Source organism: Rhipicephalus microplus, chromosome 3 (assembly GCF_043290135.1).
Source record: "Rhipicephalus microplus isolate Deutch F79 chromosome 3, USDA_Rmic, whole genome shotgun sequence".
Lineage (NCBI taxonomy): Eukaryota > Metazoa > Arthropoda > Arachnida > Ixodida > Ixodidae > Rhipicephalus > Rhipicephalus microplus.
In genome coordinates this window covers 121,480,913-121,501,541 of record NC_134702.1, presented here as the reverse complement: position 1 = coordinate 121,501,541, position 20,629 = coordinate 121,480,913, and the positions used below count along the sequence as shown (strand labels likewise).

Sequence of the window (20,629 nt, the reverse complement as noted above, 5' to 3'; positions counted from 1 at the left end):
CGATGGTGTTGGCGTCCTCAAAGATCCTCGCTTTCCAGCATCATCTCTTGGACAGCTGAGCCTTCCAAAGGTGGCGTGGTTCACATGCAGTAAAGAACACGTATTGCAAGATAAAATCTACAATGGAACTCAGAAAAAAAGGAAGAAGAAGGGGCGCTGCTTTGATCGTTGGTCTTCTGCAGCGAGGGACGAAGAAAAATAAGTAAGCCCAGTAATGACACGGTGCACATGATGCAATTGGCATGCGCGCTCGAGTGAAGTCACGTGTATTTGGCTTTGATTGCATCAAAGCTACCAATAATAGGCATCCACTTGGTAAACTGCTGAAATAGCGCAGTTGGTGACTCGATACTTGTATAATAAGTACTGAAGCTATAAACTTTCATAGCAAAAAGTTTGTCGAGGATATGGCAGCGTCTTCCAGTACACTGGAATATCCGCTGCTAATATATTCAATCATGAGTTTTAATAATGTAATGATACATTTATTGCTAACTGACAGCGCTTACGAAGTATATATGAGCAAACTCACATCATGTCTAAGTGCGCCAATTTAGGCAGCGTACTAGTTGCGTGCTGATTTTTTTTATTAAGAAAACGCGCGATATCTGAAAACCAATCCGTGCCCACAGCCACAAGCACTCGGGAAGCACTACGCCTTGTGAAGCAGCAGCCTTAAACAGTCTCACTGCCAGGTAACAAGTCACAAAAACGGTCTAAAATAATGGACCGGCATCAAATGAAGGCACCTTGTCGAAACATGATGTTGCTGTATAGAAAACAGCTCACCAAGGACAAGGCCCCACTAGCATCACAAACCATGGTTATAAATGCGCATGGTACCTTACCAGTGCGTTGAAATTTCATTGCGCTTGGCAGCACCGGAGCTTTCTTTCCCTATTTACCCCTTTATTTGGATGGTCACACATGTAACTCCAACGACACTTGCGAGGAAACTCTAAAATTGGCTGAACAATCAATGCTCGTAAGCTCGGGTGATTGGCCATGGTGCGGACCGGAACATTGTCGCGTGACTCTTAGAGACGTTCTGGTGTGAGAGCTGCAAAAGGGGAAGGTTTTTACCAGTCTATGAAATGAAACATTGTTATCTATTACCAATAAAGAGATAATGAATTTATACATGTCAACGTACGGAAAAACTCCCTTTGGTGAAATATTCCGTACAGGGCTTTAATGACTCGTGCGACACTGCGAGTCCACTGGATCTGTTGCTGCTGTCGCCTCCGGTGTAATCTGAGCAGTGTGAACTTCTAAGAGAAAGCTTGAGGTTGCGAATAAGGTCAACTTACTGTGGTGAAGCATCCGATTAAGCTGTTTGGGACATATTTTCTACGAACAGCGCACACAAACACAAGTGCACGACAAACGCGCTGTTTGTTGTCCTAGTTCGCTCTAAAAATAAATGCCATTGTCCCCGTAAGTCACCGATAACACCACATCGAACAAACACGAAGGCGCTCACAAAAGTGACGGCTTTGCCGCCACTTGGACCGCAGCAAACGGCACATCCTCCTTGCATGGCTGGGCGATGGCTGAAGCCATCCACAGATAGCTTGTAGTTCTCGGTAACACAGCGAACGCTTTGCGTGTCAGGAAGCAACACTCACCTAGCATTCGCACACCGCCACAAGTGATGACAACACCAACCGGTTAGTGAAGCGCTGTTGTCGTGCGCTTTCTCGTGTTTTCGTGCTTTTTCGTGCGCTGATCGTGCGCTGATCTGTTGGTCACGGCATCCATTCATGGAGTGGTGCACTAAAGGTACAGGCCAAAAAAAGATTGAGGAGGAGGGGTTAAGTGTTAGATGAAAAAAGATTTAGCATGTCGAGGCAAAGGGATTGGATAGTTTGCAGTTTCCACCAAATGGCACCATCTCCACTGTATAGTGAAGGATAAGAACAATAAGTATAACTGCGTGATGCGTAGCAACTCAGTAGCGTAGCGTAGCAGCTTAGTTATAATGCAGCAGCTCGAGAGCTTAAAAACCGGGCGCCATCAAAACAGCTGCCCAATTCAGACGATCCATCAGCAGAACGACTAAAATACACCGACACGCTTCAACATTACCAACATTACATTATGTGTTGCCCCACCGCAGTAGTCAAGTGGCTAAAGAAGTCGGCTGCTGCCCTTCAAGTCGCAGGAATGAAAACCGGCTGCAGCGGCTGCATTTTCGATGGAGCTGAAAATACTATAGGCCTGCGTGCTCAGATTTGGGTGCACGATAAAGAACCCCAGTTGATCGAAGTTTCCGTAGCACTCCACTATGACGTCTCTCATGATCAAATGGAGGTCTAGGGACATTAAGTCCCGCATATCGATCACTCAAATTATGAAATCACTTGTCGTGGTCGTCAGAATCCCTTTGACAACTACGCTCTCAACCTAGATCATGATTCCTGACGGCTGATTCAGACTGATTCGTTCATCTGCCTTTATGTGCTTCATCTTTTTCACCCTACGCAATATTCCTGACACTTCCTTATCATGAAGCGAAGATCACGGTATATCGCTGCTCCTGGGAATTTACACAGCCACGCTACCGTTCAATTTCTTCAACCTCTCATTGCTCCTGGGATAGTGATCTGACCTCTCAGAACCAAAGGAGCAGCGTCCGCTTGCCAAGCGGGCATGTGATTTGGCACGAGCCAAATGGTTCCTACTTTGAGGGCTCTGCTCAACGCAGATAGTTATTAGGCCCCCCATAGATAGGTATTTTCTTTTTCTCAGTACGCCATGTGAGCAGGATATTTATTCCCATAGTGCCCTTGAGTCTGACATTGAGCAACCAAAATAACGTGACCTTACCCACAGAGAGAGGCAAATATAGGTGTGGAGATGATAGGCACTCTACCTAATGTTGAAGGCGTAACAGAAAAAAAGGATATCTTGTATTTGTGTAGCCGCACGTTTGAGTGACGGCACAGCAACTTTGAGCCATTTAGTATTGTTACAGGAGCGTCATGTGACAATGTGCTAAACTTGGCAATAGCCAGAGCGTGAGCCACCTCGTCTGCCAAATCACTGTCCGTCCTGCGAAGTGCCAAGTGTGTCAGACGCCCAAAAGGGCCTTTGTGTCATCTGTGACGTTGTCATGTTATCTAGATGCCAAGGATGCCAATAGAATGAGAAGACTATGAAAAATCTTCATTACAAAACAAACAATTATGAGAAAACCCCAAGTAGCAAAAATATCTGATAAAATAAGCTTTTTCGCCCAATACATACACAACCTAAAAAGATATTTTCAGTACAGGTTCGAGGCCTGATGTGGGGGTGGCTCCGAAGATGATTTGTCAAGGCACATAACGTCTAAAAAGTCCGTTGTACCACAGGTGCAGTGCCTCTGGCTACACCGTCGGGTCCCTGCGCTATGACACAACTGCAGCGTCGGGTCTCCGCAGCGGCTGCACAGCTCCTCCTTGTGATGTACACTCCACGAAGCCAAGTCACAGGACATCTTTCGCGTCCTCATAAAGATGCCGGCACTCAGCCGAGCTCCTTTCCTGGTCTCACCCCACAGCTCACAGGGCCTTGCTGAGAAGGCATGGGCACCTGGCTATGAGCTCTGCTGCCTGACTTTCGTCGAACGCTATGCCGCTGTCACCACACGTCTGCCTTTTGCCGTTCCCAGCCCCCTCTCTCCTCCTCTTTTCTTCCCGGCCAGGTCGCCTCTCGTACATTTTTCTTAGCGTCTTCTTCGTCTTCTTTGTTCTACGCTTCTTCAATGTATGGTCTTCCTCTTCCTTTATTCTTTAATTTATAGTGTTCTTTTCGCTCGTTTCTTCTTTCTCTTCTCTCAACTCTACCACCAGGTGACATGTTCATGACAGATGTGTAAACCTATGCTGTACTTCTCTGGTTAGCACGTCACTTCCTCGTTGATAACTTGCACGCTTCCGGTGTCATCAAGAAGCCGCTTGTCGTGGCCGGAACTCGGGCATGTCGACGACCGGCAAGCCATTGGGTTTTCATGTTGCGTGGAATCAGAGTCACTTGACTTAGAGTACGAAAAGAAGGAACAAGTTTATGTCGTGGTCCCTGATTAGGCTTTTGATGGATGGTCTATTCAAGAGCAGAAAAGATGCCACAGACTTTAAGTGTCTGCCTAATTGAGGTGCGCCTGCACCAGTTTCCTTACGGCGTTATGGATGCCGTAAGGAAAGCGCAAACCACTTTAAACTCTATCCGTAGATGGATGTTAGACTTTATGGTTGGTGGAAGTGTGAAATTATGATAAAAAAGCGAAAGGTTAGCCGGCTAACAATGAGTGTTTGCGTTCAGCGGAGGATATCCTTCTCACTTCTCTTACGTGCCCTATTTTATTCTACATGATGATACATAAAGGTCACCGTAATCTTGAACCTAGACACACCTCATGCCCGCTAATCTGCGATAAATTTTGTTAAGAGAAGCATCAAAAAAAGGCATAGAAAATGATACTTCAACATCCGTGTCACAGCAAAAACTTGAAAATACGGCTGTGGCAAAGCATTCAGATACCTGACAGATTTGTCAACTTCGCTTTAAGCAAGAAAACAATATTACGGAGCAGTTATTTCTAGAAATAACGTTGATCACGCCAAGTGTAATGTCTTGATTGTATTCGGAGTGGTGCTTCACTAAATGACCTAACCCACAAAACCACTGTTTTCGCAGCTGTCTTTAGGTGGCCAACATGAAGTTTTGAACGATGTGCTGGGCTCTGAGACCCTTGCTGACTTCGAAGGAACCAAGTTTGCTTATGCGGCCTACGACGCTTTGCCGGAAGAAGATAAGAGTGTTAAACTTGCTGGCTTTATCGCGTCATCAGACCAACTGTTCTTTATTAACTTATGCGCAGGATGGTGCGCCAAGTACGCCAGTTCAGGAAAAAACCAAGCGCCATACCGCTCACGGTGTATAGTACCACTAAAGAACATGGCTGAATTTTCCCGGGCATTCGGTTGTGATGCAGGGACGCCGATGAATCCGGACGAAAAGTGTATTTTTTGGTAGTGCACGAGTGTCGAAGACGTGGCTCTGTGTGGTAAAATAAAGTGGAATATTCAATGATCTCATGAAAATGAGGAAGTCATAATGGCTGGAGGATTCGTCAAAATCTTGGGTAGACCGGCGGCATGGCTGTGGGCGGAGTGAACGTTTTTTATTGGGTTGTAAAAAACCATACCTTTCTATTTAATTTTTCATCAGACGTAACAAAGGCAGGGAACAGCTTCCTGCTGTACTCCGGTAAGAAATTCTGCCCTGCCAACTGTTAGGGAGATATATACCATAAAGGAAGCAACTTTTCAGATTAAAATAAACCTTGGCCGAAACCATAGATTCCATGCGGGTTGCCTTGAGTTTGCACAGACTTGTATTTCTGAGACCAAAATAACGAACAACTTTGATGAAAACAACCTTAGTTTCTGCGTGCACAGTTTCGTTGTTTTATTGCAATCGACTCTACACTGAGAGCTTTTTGTTTACAAAAAAATTTTGCCTTCTTTTCGATTGATTATTGCTCCATCGAGACATTTATTACAGTCAATAAAGTGCTTTGATAGCATTGTTTATAACTCAATCTAAGCAGGTTTATTCAAGTTTCGCATCGAAAACTGTTATCTGATAACGAGAGTTGGGTACATAGTATTGTGCTGCCGCTGGCGTCGGTAACGCTATCGCGAAAACTATTAGGATATGAAACAAGAATAAAAAAATTTGCAATGCCTGTCTTCATCACTGACGAAGATCTTGTAAAAAAAGTGGCCCCGTATCTTCATGTTAATCTGCAAATGTCGTCGAAAGACGATAGTCTAGCATGTGGAGTGAATGAACAAAACATTTAATTGGTGTTCTGTGCGAGAAAATTGGCGAATGATCGTCTGGAGGCGCTGCGTTAGAGTGCATCGAGCGTACAGCGGAGGCGAACGAGCGCATCAAGTCACGTCACACGTGAGACATGAGCGCCATCTGGCAGCTTTCCTGGAAAACGAAGCGCTGAGCTCTGAGACGGGCTTGTGCGCCCGTCTCATAGGTGATAAGGTAAAGGACACAATGTGACGGGTAGGTGCCACCACAATGTCGTCTTAACAAAGCGTTGGAAACACTCGCCTTTTCGCGCAAGCGTTACACTGTCAGCGCAGCGTGATAAACGCTACATTCCTTCGATTTACTTACGTATGCCTTTTCTAGTAAATGACGCACATACAGAAAATATACGTGTTGTTATGGTGCCCCAGATATGCGCAATAGTTGCTTTCGAATTGACAATCGCACAAGTATGAACGCTGAATCTTGAGCCACATTGGTGGGCGCTGCGGATGGTGTATCGGCTGGTGCCGTTCAGAGAACCTGGTACCTCTAAGCGTGGACAAACAGACAAATATACATACATAGACAGACAGACAGATCAAAATTTTTGCGTCGAAGGTCCTCAAGAAAGACTATCGTCTTTAAAAGTACCAGTCCCTTAAACAAGGGCAAGGTTCCGTGGCTTTGGTCTCGTTTTTCAAAATGGAGCAATGACGAGACCCTGACTGTTAGATACCACCAGCTGTGGCTATTATTCCTTCCTTCCACACACCACCTACCAAGTCAATGAGTATCAGCCAATCTGTGTTCGCGCCCGTCATTCGAAAGGTGAGCGAAATCGCGCATATACACAGCAAGTAAAATTGCAATACAAGCTAGCTTACGCTTTTTAGGCTAGTTCCCACAAACTTAGACGGGTATGCACGACGATAATTGGGACGCGTATGATCCACGGGAATACCCACTACTTTGTCCAGCATATGTGAGGGAAGGCGAGGACCGTAAGAACTGAAAGGCAAAGAGAAGGAGAGTGATAGAAAGCTGTGAGGAAGTTCATAATATAGCCTTGGTTGTAAATGCGAATATTTGTAAAATAGTGATGGAGGAGGCTGGAAGCCAAAAAGGAAGAGACAGGTGAGTGTCGCTAGAGAATCGTATTTGATGAATACGAGAGGGGGAAGAGGTGAATAAAAAGAGAAGTGGTAAGCTAAACGAGATAAAATTGCATCTCGAATCAACGTTGGCATCATGGTATCGCAGTCGGAAGGCGAGTGTCGTAACTACCTCGCTTTCGAGGCACGTTAAGAAAACAAACACCCATGGTAGCCATACTATGGCGATGTTATGGGCGAGTGTTCAAACAATAGATAGAACGGTATAAAATGCCGCAGAAAGGAGGATATACTTCTTGAAGGGAAAAATTCCTTTCAAGAGATTCAAATATCGTAAACATAATAGAACATGTAAAATAAATTTTCGGAAAAAGAGATGGGAATGAAGAGAAGGGAAGAGACAATGAACTAGGGAGGGAGGTTGAACTTGTAATTGCAGAGCTCAACTGCACCTTTCTGCGCTAACGTTGTCATATCTATGTTTATGCAACCATCTCTAGGCTAGACTTGGCTGATAGTCTTAGAATGGCCTTCCAGGACCGGGGCTTGATCAAGCTTGTCAACACCAGCGCAAAGAGTCCCCAATTTTTAGGGCAACCTAATCTCCATTTTTTTGAAGTGAGGAACACTTTAATGGCCCGGGCTGTCGTATGCTCGTCTAATGTCATCGTCGTCTGCTATAGCTTTGTGTGACACTCGCAAAACCAGTGTCGCGATCTAGATTTTTCAAATGTGAAACATTTCTTAGCAATCTTCGGCGACATGCGCGTATCTATCTATCTATCTATCTATCTATCTATCTATCTATCTATCTATCTATCTATCTATCTATCTATCTATCTATCTATCTATCTATCTATCTATCTATCTATCTATCTATCTATTCAGCTGTCTACGACTTTAAGCTCTCCTGACCGTTTCGATGATGGTATCGACACCATAATTGGTATGGCTTAACATGACTGAAATGAGAGCATAAGTGACTAGTCATAACATAGTCATAACATAGAAATCATTATGTATGTTATGAATGTCATGTTTACATTTCATGGTCTTGCTGTTTTTGCGCTGGTTTCGCTCACATGACACGTTGCAAAACTTGTATGGTATGATATGATTGCATGGGGAAGAGGAGCGACAGACCTTAACATGAAAATCGTAACATTCGTCATGTAACAACATGACTAGATGCCGCACTCATGATGCGCTCGCGGCCATTTCGCTAGCTTTGCATATACCAAACGTGGTATAACAGGACGTCTATGGATGACGAAGGTATACGACTGGTGCAAACCTGATAATCATGAGATGCGTGTCATGCAAACACATGACTACAAGCTACGCTCATGATACGCTCGGCGTCGGTTGGCTACCTTCACATATATCAAGTTTGGTATCACAGGACGCCAATGAATGACGAAGGTATGTGACTTTTGTGAACATGATATTCATGAGATACGTGTCATGTAACAACGGGACTACACGCTACGCTCACGACGCGCTCGCGGCCGTTTCGCGAGCTTCACATGTACCAAATTTTATATTACGTGACGTCAACGGATTACGAAGATATAAGACTGCTTCAAACATGATTATCATAATATTCGTGTCATGTAGGAACATGACAACATGCTACGTTCATTCTGCGCTTGGGGCCGTTTCGCTAACTTCAGCTATACCGAATTTGGTATTAAGGGACGTGAATGAATGACGAAGGTATGCGACTGGTGCTGTTGTGACGACTGGTGTTACGAGTGCAACCTCATCTACGTTAACAGAAAACAAATTTTCATACCTCTGAGCTGGGCTGTCCGGCAGGCCGAAGATGCCGCCCGAGTTCAGGGACTCAGCGCCGCCATCTGAGGCCACCAAGACCAAGCTGCCGGCCAAGTTCTAATAAAGTTTCCTCTCTCTCTCTCTCATACCTCTGAGCTCTGAGAATGTGATCTGAGGCATGTGTTTTATACCCTCGTTTTTGTTTTTTGCTGTTTCACCTGCCGGGTCTTGTGACAGAAAGAATATATGTTTACCAAGCTTCCTTTCAAATAAACTTTAGTTGCGAGTAGGTGCTCTTGATCTGCGGAATTTCCTGTTCTAGTGTCTGTGTCTGTGTGCGTGCCCTTACTCAGTTAAAAGAACGATATGATAATGAATGTCAGCCTACTACACAAATGTTATGATTTTTTATGGCGTAGTGAGTACCGGGCAAGTGTGCTTGTAGCAGTTAACCAAAGAGTGCTCAGAAAATATTCTGAAAGAACGCTCTTCTTGCTTGCGCTGTGACTTTGCTGCATGTTCTGTGAGGGCTTGGAGTTTTTTTTTGTGTGTCCCCCCCTAGCGACTCACATGCAAAAAAGCTGTATAACATAGCCATAAAAAGGAAGAAAAAAGAATGACAGAGCACGGTAGATTTTATAGGCTTGGGCATTGATTGAATGATCTGTAGTTGAGGTTTAACGTCCCAAAACCACGATATGATTATCAGAGACGCCGTAGTCGAAAGCTCCGATAACGTCCTAGTATTAGGCAGACAAAAACATGTAGAGCATAGCCATGAAAAGCAAGAAGGCACGAAAGGAAAGTGAGAAATACGAGAAGAAGCAATGGAGAGGGATGAAAATCATAGTCCTCTATTCGGCGGCAGGCAAGCAAAACAGTGTATAGTGGAGGTCTCGAACTGAGCTCAGGTAGCTGGTCACAGCAACAAAAATAATTTTTCTCGAAAGCCGGCACCCTGGATACTCATTTGTTTGTCGAGCTGTTTATTAGAACGCTGAATTGTGCTTATTAGGCACGCTCAGAAAATTGCAGCTATGTTTGCCTGCCCTTCTGCTCTAAGTGCTGCAGTCCTCTCGAGCAGACTCAACTGGTCTGTCTAAGGTCTCGTGAAAATAACCACCACTGTTTTCTGTTGAACGGCAAGAACGTCGACCCTTTATATCCAAGGACAGCATTGCTTGTAACTAAAATCTTAGCTTAAATGTCAAGAGCGGTCTCCGTCATTGTATCATAGCGCCGGGTATGGACAACATAAATTATCTTACTCACACTCAGGTAAGCGATAGTGGCACCTTTTTACCTTGTGCTTCCTTTCCGCACCACGTGGGCCAATATGTCCTGCATACGATGCTCGTCAGATTCTCGTGTCTTTCTCTCGTTTTATTTTGTGGTGTATATATGTGCACACGTGACGGACATGAAAGATAACTTGTTAGTCACCAGTCCTTGTCTCTCTGTCTTTTTTTCTTCGTGCCATTGGGCTGCCCTTAAAAAAGAGTACAAGCAACGAGCCAGCTCTAACCAAAGTACTTCTTTTTGCATTCTCCTTGTGCTCTTTAGTCAATACCTGTTTTTTTCTGAAGCAATGAACAATCTACCTAGGCAGCAAGCCGTATCTGAAACCACGTAACCGAGTCATCCGACGGAAAGCAATATAAAATTGCATAAATTTCAGAACTAAATTGTTTTATGTCACATCACGAAGCAACTTGTACGTGAATAAACTCGCGCAATATAGCGTAACAACTATTCACATGACTAAAATCGCGTAGCATTATTTGATTACTTACTCAGCTAAAAGCCATAGATTACGTACCTTTTCACATGACAAAACTTAAATAACACTGACTAAGAATTATGCATGTATATCAGTGTTACACTGATGTAATATCAGTATAATATTGCGTAAATAATTATCTTCTCGCCGAAATTATGTAAAATACCGTAACAACGAACCACGCCCCGCCGCGGTGGTCTAGTGGCTAAGGTACTCGGCTGCTGACCCGCATGCGCGGGTTCGAATCCCGGCTGCGGCGGCTGCATATACGATGGAGGCGGAAATGTTGTAGGCCCGTGTGCTCAGATTTGGGTGCACGTTAAAGAACCCCAGGTGGTCTAAATTTCCGGAGCCCTCCGCTACGGCGTCTCTCATAATCATATAGTGGTTTTGGGACGTTATACCCCACATATCAATCAATCAACAACAAACCACGTGTACAAATTTGCGCAAAATCACCTAACAGCTATTCACGTGGCATGTCACCACCATAAACCAGATAAGAACAATTACCGTGACAAATTTCCGTGCGAAATTAGTATAGCAAGTGACGAGATATCTTCTAGCTTACAACAACGCGATAGTCAGTCCCGAAAAAAAAATTATGTAACATATTTCCATGTGCCTTGAATCACGTAACAAGAAGTAAAAACTAGCCAGGTGGTTGAAGTCACATCCTATGAAAAAAATTGCCAAAACCCACATACAGTGGGAATTGATGATATGGAAGCAGAGATGAGAAATGTTACGTCACTTTAAAATCAGCCGAACGTTACGAGGTGGAGGTAAATTATGCCATACATGACTTCAGTGTCATGATTATCATGTTTGAACCAATCATATGCTTTGTCACGTATTGACGTCATGTAACACCAAATTTGGTGTTACGTGACGTGGAGCAAGCAAAACCGCCGCAAGCGCATCTTGAAGGGTTCAATATACTCCAATGTAGCGCTGACGCGCGCACGCTGGGCACAGCGACGCTACGTTAGCAAAACGCGAGCTCCTATAGTCTGATGCCAGGTGCGACCAGCGTCCGTCGGTGCGGCCTGACGGCCACCGGCGCGAAATGCGACATGCTGCATTTCGCGCCGATGCGTTACTCTGACAACAGTGCATCTCCCTCTTTTCGGGACGGAGGGACGCCGGACGCACTCAAACGTACATGCATCAAAGCAACGTGGAGCTGCACGCACGTGCGAGTATATTGCAGGACCGGTACTTGGCGTGGCAACGCCGGCGTGACGCGATGAAATGAACGCCGGCGAGCACGTGCATCGCGTCACGTCGAAATGTATTGGCGTCCTGACTGTGGCACGTAACCATGTCTCACATGACACATATCTTATGATTTTCATGTTTGCACCAACCTTCGTCATCCATTGGCGTCACTTAATAGCGAGTTTGGTACATGCGAAGCTAGCGAAACGGTAGCGAGTGCATCGTGAGCATTGCATGTAGTCATGTTATTACATGACACGCATCTCATGATTATCATGTTTGCACCGGTCACATACCTTCATCATCCATTCACGTACCGTAATACCAAATTAGGTATATGTGAAGCTAGTGAAATGGCCACGAGCGCCTCATGAGCATTGCATATTGTTATGGTGTTACATGACAGGCATGTAATGATTTTCATGTTAGGGTCTGTCGCTTGTGTTCGCCAAGCAATCATGTGATACCATACCAGTTTTGCAGCATGTCATGTGAACGAAACCACCGCAAGAGTTGCAGGACCATCAAATGTAAATCATGACAATCTTGAGATACATATCATGATTTTTATGTTATGACTAGTCAAATATGTTCTTAATACAATTATGTTATGCATTGGCAAGTTTGGTATTGATACCATTATGAAAATGGACAGGAGATCTAAAAGTCGTAGGCGGCTACATAGATAGATAGATACGCTCAAAGTCGCCGAAGTTCGCTAAGGAATGCTTCGCATTCAAAAACGTTTAGCCATGTGAGAAGTCATGACCGTATTGGGAAAAAAACGATAGGTGCGCATAGTTTCCAGGCGGACGTTTTCCAGCACCACCCACCATTATAGTGGAATAATGTAGTGGGTGAATGCTGGAAAACGTCCGCCATGGTGTATAGTGGGATATGGTAGACGCTGCAGTACCAGCGACATCTGAGCATGAAATAGCATCAGAATCACCGTGAAGAGCTGCCACAAAAAATAAAAACATAATTCTACAAAAAACGATGTAAAATGCACCCGTAAAAATGCAGGCTACCACGGAGATTTGCACAAGCAACTTGCGGATTCTGATTCGAAGGCACTAACCATTGCGCCACACCAACATAACTAAGCAAGCGTGGTAAATGGCTTGTTCGCATACTTACTGGCGGTTCAACATTAGTTTTGTTTGTCGCATACTTGACGTAGAAGAGGTCAGCACCTGCTACTAAAATTTGCACATTTATTAAAGACAAGTAACTGCCGTCTGTAACGATTGCCACTGCGGTAATGGCACCAGCGCTATGTTTTTTTTTACTGTTCACAACCACAAGAAAAAAAAGAGGAAGTGGACTAGGAAGCAGGTACAGCTTACTGGCGGGATCTGCCAAGTTTAAAATCCGCTTCCGCTTCTCGCTAGTTCTAAAGAGGGCCACATCTGCTCAGCTGTTATGGCGCCGCTAGGCTCATTCCATAGATACACCCACCTAGTTGATTGAGCATTGGGATGCTTTTCGCGCAACGTACAGTGCAGTCGTACCAGCGCACCGCTGTAGCTCTATCGTTAGCAACAACTACGTATAGTCAAGAGTTCGACGGAATCCCATCTGGTCGGTGACAAACATAGTGCAAAGTAACAAAAACGCCGACCAAGGTGAAAAACACAAAAGTTAAAAAGACGTTTCGGCTCCCCACACGGGAATTTTGTTCACAGTGTTAACAAGGCTCCCGCACTGTGAACAATGCTCCCGTGGGGGAGCCGAAACGTCTTTTTAACTTTTGTGTATTTCACCTTGGTGGGCGTTTTGTTACTTTGGAACAACTTCATAACGGCTTGGCCAAAGCGAGTGCAGTGCGCCGGAAGCATTATGCTATGATATTTGTTCAGAAATCATACGAATTCCCAAATCTGTCTTCTCGCATAAGAGCCAGAGACGTGCCAGTGAGTGCGTCTGGCGGCTGTCGGTGAGGGGGGACCTACGTTCTCTGGAAGTGCTGAAATCACGACACATTGATGTTTGTTGCTTCTTTCGCGGACACCGTAACCAAAAAATACTTCATTTAGGTTAACTTATGCCATGGGTGTGTTGTATTGTCATTCTTACTTGTCGAAATTGTGTATTTTGAAGCCCAGAAGCGTGGATAACACAATTGTGCGGCCACGGTCAGCAGGCCTAACCTTTGCTGGTAATCATGGCGGGAGAACACGTGGTGTAAAGATCGCAGCTCAGTGCACTATATATACATTGCGCGTCATTATAAGCCCACCCATTATAAGCTCACTGCTTTTCATCATTATCACAATGATGGGCATAGCTTTCCAGCTTGGTACACCACGTGGCTCACCATAATAAGCACCACCAATCATCTGCTTAGTGCTTGCCAGCATTAACGCAATGGTGAGAAGAGCTTTTCAGCTTGGTACATCACGTGGCCCACCAAGATAAGCACACTGAATTGTGTTAGCAGTAGGGTCATGACATTTCAGCGGGAGAATAAAAACGTCGTACAAATGAATATTCCCCATGTAGTGCTGCCCGATTTAATTCCTCGAATTCATACGCTGCGAATTCACACGCTGCGTAACGCTCAACAAATCATCTTAAAACATCCCCCTTTTGTAGCAAGACCTACAATCTCCCGACTTATCCTATTCCACAAATTGTACCAAAACTTCTCCCACTTGCATGGAACACAGTTACTTCCACCCTCTCAAACTTCTCGCCGATGGTTCAACTCTAACAGCGTTCAACGCCTTCATTATTCGACCCTTTCATTCAACAAAGTTTTTCTGTCAGTCGCCAACAAAGCCTATAATTGCCTTCCTGAAGTCATTGCCTTCGAGACGAACTAAAGAAGTGAGGCAATATATAGGCACGCTTTTTTCTTAGTAACATTAGCCGTGCATTTTTATAATTGCTTGCAGTATCATGCACTTTTATAACTGATAAAATTGTTTTTATTGCCTTGTTTGAAGTATTTGTGATTGCTTTATGTGGAGGCCCTATGTTGTAATAGCTTTTCCAGTTGAAAGTCTCACCAGAATGTGCCTGGTGTGTTCCAGTGTGATCTGGCGGATACACCCGAAAACACTGGTTTGTTGTCGTGTATACACCAGCCTGGTGTGCTGTGCTCTTGTGAGAACACTGACTGACTGTGGTGTGTACCAGTGGCATGTGTTCTGGCGAGGAAGTTGACACAGTGTGGTGTGTCTTTGTGGGAATGCCGACACAACCTGGTGTGTTCTGTTGGGACATGTTCTGATGGAGTGTGTTCTGGTGAAAAGACCACACCAGTGTGGTGTGTTCTGGTCGGATGTGTTCTGTGAACTGAAGAAATATACTTTGTGCTTGGGGACTGGACTGAGAATTCTCTTAAACCGAGTGCACTTGAACTCACACTTCTTAATTTTTTCCTCAGCCAGACTCATTTACTCTAAAAATCACCAAAATATTAATCAGCAAGTCGCTCTCAGACTCGTGGCTCAATAATTTTCAGTGAGTTGGCTCACGAGTACGTTACCTTTTAGTTAGCTTTCCTAATTTATGCACGGTGTGAATTCTGTAGTTTCCTTGGCATTTACTATTGATTCTCACAAATACCGATGAAACCAGGAAACACGTACAGCAAAACTTGGTTTCATTTCGAACTTTTTGTTGCCCTGGAGAATACGCTAGGCCCTTGACAAACAAATACCAAAGTCATCTTGGCCCATGCAGCTTAATTAAGCACCGCCGTATTATGGAAAGCATAATGCCATGCTTCTTGCACTGCAATATCAAGGACTGTTGCATACCTTCATTGTTTCCCAAGGTTTATCAAATTGCCCACATCCGTAAGACTACCACCGTAATAGAGCTTGTCACATCGAGATAGAACAGCTCACTTTATTTGCAAACTCTGTGTCTGTGTGCAATCAAAATTGCCCTTGGAGCACCTGCATGTTCATTCACCCTTCACTGTTTACATTAAACACGTACAATATACAGCGATCTACGCAGTGCTTGTTACTATCCTCTTGTCACTTAGACATAAGCCACACTGTCCATGTATCACTATAATAACACCAACTCGATATCAAACCCAACATTTTTTAGGAAGTGGTAACAGAAAATACTCTGAGGAACCGGTTTATTCAGCCAGGATTGAGCTAAATCAGAATAATGGTGATACTTACAGATGATGAAGATGTACAGGTGATGATGATATCTAAATACAATGAAGAGTCATTCACTTGTTGCGCTCACACTAACTCCGCCATGCGGTGAAAGCGGCCACCTGGTCACATGAGAGTAACATGAAATGCGTCGCATATAAGGCTTTAAATTGAGAGACTCTGTTCCTTCCCAAAGATGATCAGGATCAGTGCTAAGAGAAGAAACGCAGTAATTGACAGGAGATGTCTGTTCGACCGCCGTGAACGGCCCATTAAAGCGACTGATGAATTTGTCGCACAAGCCGGGGACGCGCAGTGGAATCCATAGAAGAACTTCGTCACCAGGAGAAAAAGTCACAACATGGCGAGACGAGTCGTAGCAAGAGGTTTGAGTGACTTGAGAGAGGCTGGTGTTAACGCGGGCCAGGTGACGGCTGTGCGCGAGACGAGATAAAAAATCTCCAGAGAAAGGAGCCGTCGAGGGTGCAGGGGCCGAAAGGACAGAGACGTCCAGAGCGAAACTCCGCGAGTGACCAAGGGCGAGAAAAATTGGAGAAAAGCCGGTAGTGCGTTGAGCAGCCGTATTATAGGCGAAAGCCATGAAGGCTAAAAATGCATCCCAAAATATTAAGTGCACTCCAAACAACTATATATTTCTGGCACCTCAGTTTTTTTAGAAGCAACAATACAAAAACTGTTGAAGTTCGTAGTAATCCTTCAGCGTTAATAATTACCATAACTTTAGTCCGTTTTCTTCGAGCTTATTTCTCCTTTCTTTGTTAGTTCATTCTGACCTCGTATCTTCCAATATGAGTCACCAGTGGCAATTCAGTAAGCACGAATTTGTTGAAAGGCAACTCACATGACGTATTTTTATCAAAATAGCGTCCTGTGAAAGAGATTGTGGGCTAAGGCCATAGACCCACTACAGTAGCTTATGCCTCTCATCAACAAGTAATTAAATGGATTATAAACTGTCATGCACTGAAGCATGTGGATAGGCACAAGCATGAACATAAGCCGACATAGGACTAATAGTAATGAAGTTCTGTAGGCAGGACCATAAGTCGACAGAAAAGTGAAGCTCATGCATGCTCACTTAGAATTAAATTTTGTGCTTATGGCTGACTCGAACTCACCTTCCAAATTTTTCTGAACAGGACTCTTGGATTGAAGTTTCCCAAAATGTTATTCCCCCAAACTTACTCCGACTCAGGCTTTCTGCTTGATCTGAATAATAGTTAGTTGGCTCATGAGTAAGCTTGCTGACTTATGTATATACCTCTCTGTATGTAATATTCGTTTGCACAAACCACATCTTGATATGGCACAACACAGCTAGCCTAGCCAGGTGATTTCCTGATCATAAAAGAACACAAGGCAGTCCTACAATTTACTGTGAACACGAAATCTGTACACATTGTGGAACTGATGACCAGAAAAAGGCACAGAAACCGAAGCCATGCAGTAGTGTGTATACTTTATTTCAAAATACAAAGTTAGTTTTACTAACACAAAACTTTTTACGGCACTTGATATGTACCAGATACTATATAATCTGTCGTATCGTACTTGCCACCGGAAACTAATAAAAATAAAATATTTCAAAAAATCAACAGAACACTGTACAAATTATGTAATTGAATATGGAAGAACCTAAATTCTGCATTGTATTGTTTCGTAGTCTTTTGACAACATTATATACAAAACTAGATTTAAAGCAGTCAGTAGTACCAAGTTCGTGCGTATGCCTCGTGCATGGCAAACACATATCTGTATATATGCGTGAGGGACAATATGACTTAGCATCCTAGGTCCAATAACAGCATTTTATATGGTGTTCATGAGTGCAGCATATTCAATGTGAAGAACGACAAAATTATTGTAAAAATGTATTAGATTCTTTCTGTACGTAAAGGTTCGCCTTCTATGACACAAGGTCCTACTGAATGTAATGTTGACAGGTGTTGCATAATAGAAATAGAATATATTTATAAATTTCATCCACTTACACGAGGCTTCAAATGCTTGAGAAAATATAAAAGTAGCACAAATGAGATGCCTTAAAGTTTGTGAAATCTGCATTCAAAGGTGAGGATGCATAAAATATCAGTTTTTTCAGCATGAAATGCAAGGCCAATCCTTCAAGAACCCTAGACAGTGTACTAGAAAGTCGCAGTGCACCTTGAAAAATTAAGTACACATTAGCATTAATTCCTACTGTACCTTCACACCACCACATGATACAAGCTTTTTATCACATCCTTGCCCAAGCTGAAAATATTGACACATTTTCATGGTGGCTTTGTTGTTGACGTACAAGCAGCCATTTTGTTTGTTTTGTCCCAGACATCATCAACACTTCCCATACTGGTGCACGGGGCCACCAGAACCACACTGTCAGGACAGCATCACAAGTTTCACCAAGCTAAGTTAACATTATCTGCCTTTCTCATGTTTCACACTAGCTCATAGTCATCTCCGTATAAAGAATAAATGTATGGCAGAGTTGAATGAGCTTTTAAATTTGGTGTTTGTACCCCTTTCAATAGACGAAAACTTTTTTTTTCAAGATATTGCGATATGAAGCTTCAGCAAGGCACATGTGTGCGTTGCAGTATAGTAGTTAAATGACAATCAACAACAAGCACAAAGCTTCCAATCTGCTTACACAAACGTCAGAAGACATTACTGCTGAATTTCATATTATAGGATCCAAGATCAGCATCACCAATGATGACTTGCTCATCTTCAGGAGCTTTTTGACTACTTTCCGAATCACAGTGAACTTCAATGAATGCTAGAAAAAAATCATCCCATAAACTTGGTTCATCTTTGAGCCCAACAATGTCCTCAGGTAGCTCATTTAAACTTGCCTGCATAGAAAAAGAGAAACAAAACTTTAGTAAGGCAATCGAAGACCGTTTGGTTGTAGTGGCCACCTTAGTGCGGCGATGATTTAACCGCAAGGACGTTGACGACTTCACCATTCCGGAAGCCAACAGTTCTTAAAGGGAGCCCCGAAGACCAAAGGCTGCCGCTACGACACTATACTTCTGCATACGACAGGAGAAGTAAAATTCATAATTCCTCATTACATGGTCTGCGTATTGTGTGCGCATGTTTAATGCCTTTTCTCGCTAGCCTTGTCCGAAATGGACTCCCCCTCCTAGTTGCGATGTGCTCAACCATGCCGTGTTTAACCAATCAGGTCATGTCCCAGAGGGCTTGTTGACCGCTAGGTACATGTAACCTGCGTATAGAATACTGCGCGCAAAGCTTGCAGGTGTAGCTTTGCGAGCGTCATGTAAAGGGAGACCGCGAGAGGTTGGCTCAAAACGCACGCCCAGCACTAACGCAAAGCTTTGCGTGCGCTGTTCTAAGACTGCGTATGCAACAGCATGTGCTCACGCTGAGCAGCCGTCGACACGAGAGAGACATGTCAGTGAACGGTATGCGTTGCGCAGTGTGAAAATTCATGGAATAATGGTTTGCGCTGATTGTTTTGATCGAAGTGAACATAAAATAGTATTCAGGTGACTTGTCGAATACCGCAGTTAATGGTGACGAATTTTTCCCAAATGGAGTGAACGCGACAGGTGTGAGTGACTGATTATTATCATTGAACAATTTTCAAGTACTGCAACCCAGTGCAGAGCTATTATAGAAGTTGGGTTCATAAATAAAATAGAAAAGAATAACGATAACGTCACAAGTTCTTCAACAGAACAAATATTGTTACACTTTGAGCATAACTGGGTACCAAAGGAAAGAAATAAACCATTTACATCATTCTAATAAACAATATTGCTCCAGAAAACTGAATTTGAACATATTAGTACATAATAAAATGGCCTTAATATAGTTCTTACGTCTAGTTGGAAGAGCATTAGTGTACGCGATTAAATTATCGCTAAATATCCAACATATGTTCTTCAATGCGCTGCACCACAGTGCTCATGCTTCAGGAAAAGCTCGAAACAAGCATGCAACCTGTGAATCCCGAAGCTTACCAGCTCTTAGGTCCTTTTAGTACCATTCATACATTAATTTGCTCCATGTGAATATAAATATTTCTTCGAGGGTTTGTTCGTTAGCAGTTAATGTCTGCTAGTCAAATGTTTCCAGCTAAAATGTGGAAGCTCCCCTGTGTGTTGACATCACCCCTGTTTATGTGCTTTATGTGTCACTGATCATGCACGCCTCATCTTTTGATGCTAGCACCATTGCCTAATCTTCCCAAACAATATGGTCAGCGCAGGCCAGTCAAGAAAAAAAAAGATAACATGACTCTCTCCGTCACTACCATGCCACTTTGAGGCTATATTTAATGCCTTGCTTAGTGAGACCGTAAAGTACTCCCATTTGACTGTGCACAATAATTTCAGAGTTTTGCAGCGGGAGCTACATTGGCTACATTATCGCCGGTTTGCTGCATTTGATGGCTGCACCACTCACCGCGTCATCTGGCGTGCTACAGATGAGGAGCAAACCACATTGCAACTGGATTTACAATTAAAAGTCAACAATGTATGTGCGTGTTTAACTCAATTGTGTTGTTCAAACTTAACATAAGAAAGGCTGGCATTGCATCGTAAGTATAGAAGAAGCGGCTCGGTCCGAATCATTGGCAGATACAAAATGTTAGTCGGAGCCATGGGCTTAAAGGAGCCATCGAGATCACAACAAAACCAAAAAGGGGCAGCGAGCTAAGGACACCGAGGAAGAATGAGCCACATGCCTCGAAAAGCGCTGCCATGCAGAGAGACAATCTGAAAACAAGACAGGTTTAG

General features: G+C 43.7%; 1 protein-coding gene across 1 annotated transcript in view; it reads left to right on the top strand.

Moving 5' to 3' along the window:
- Positions 1–5,087, top strand: part of LOC142802934 (neprilysin-1-like) — a 71,924-nt gene extending 66,837 nt beyond the window's left edge. The window contains exon 7 of the mRNA XM_075888017.1: positions 4,681–5,087. The gene's annotated coding sequence lies outside the window, so the exon portion shown is untranslated. The remainder of the gene's footprint in view (positions 1–4,680) is intronic.
- The last annotated feature ends 15,542 nt before the right edge of the window (positions 5,088–20,629 follow it).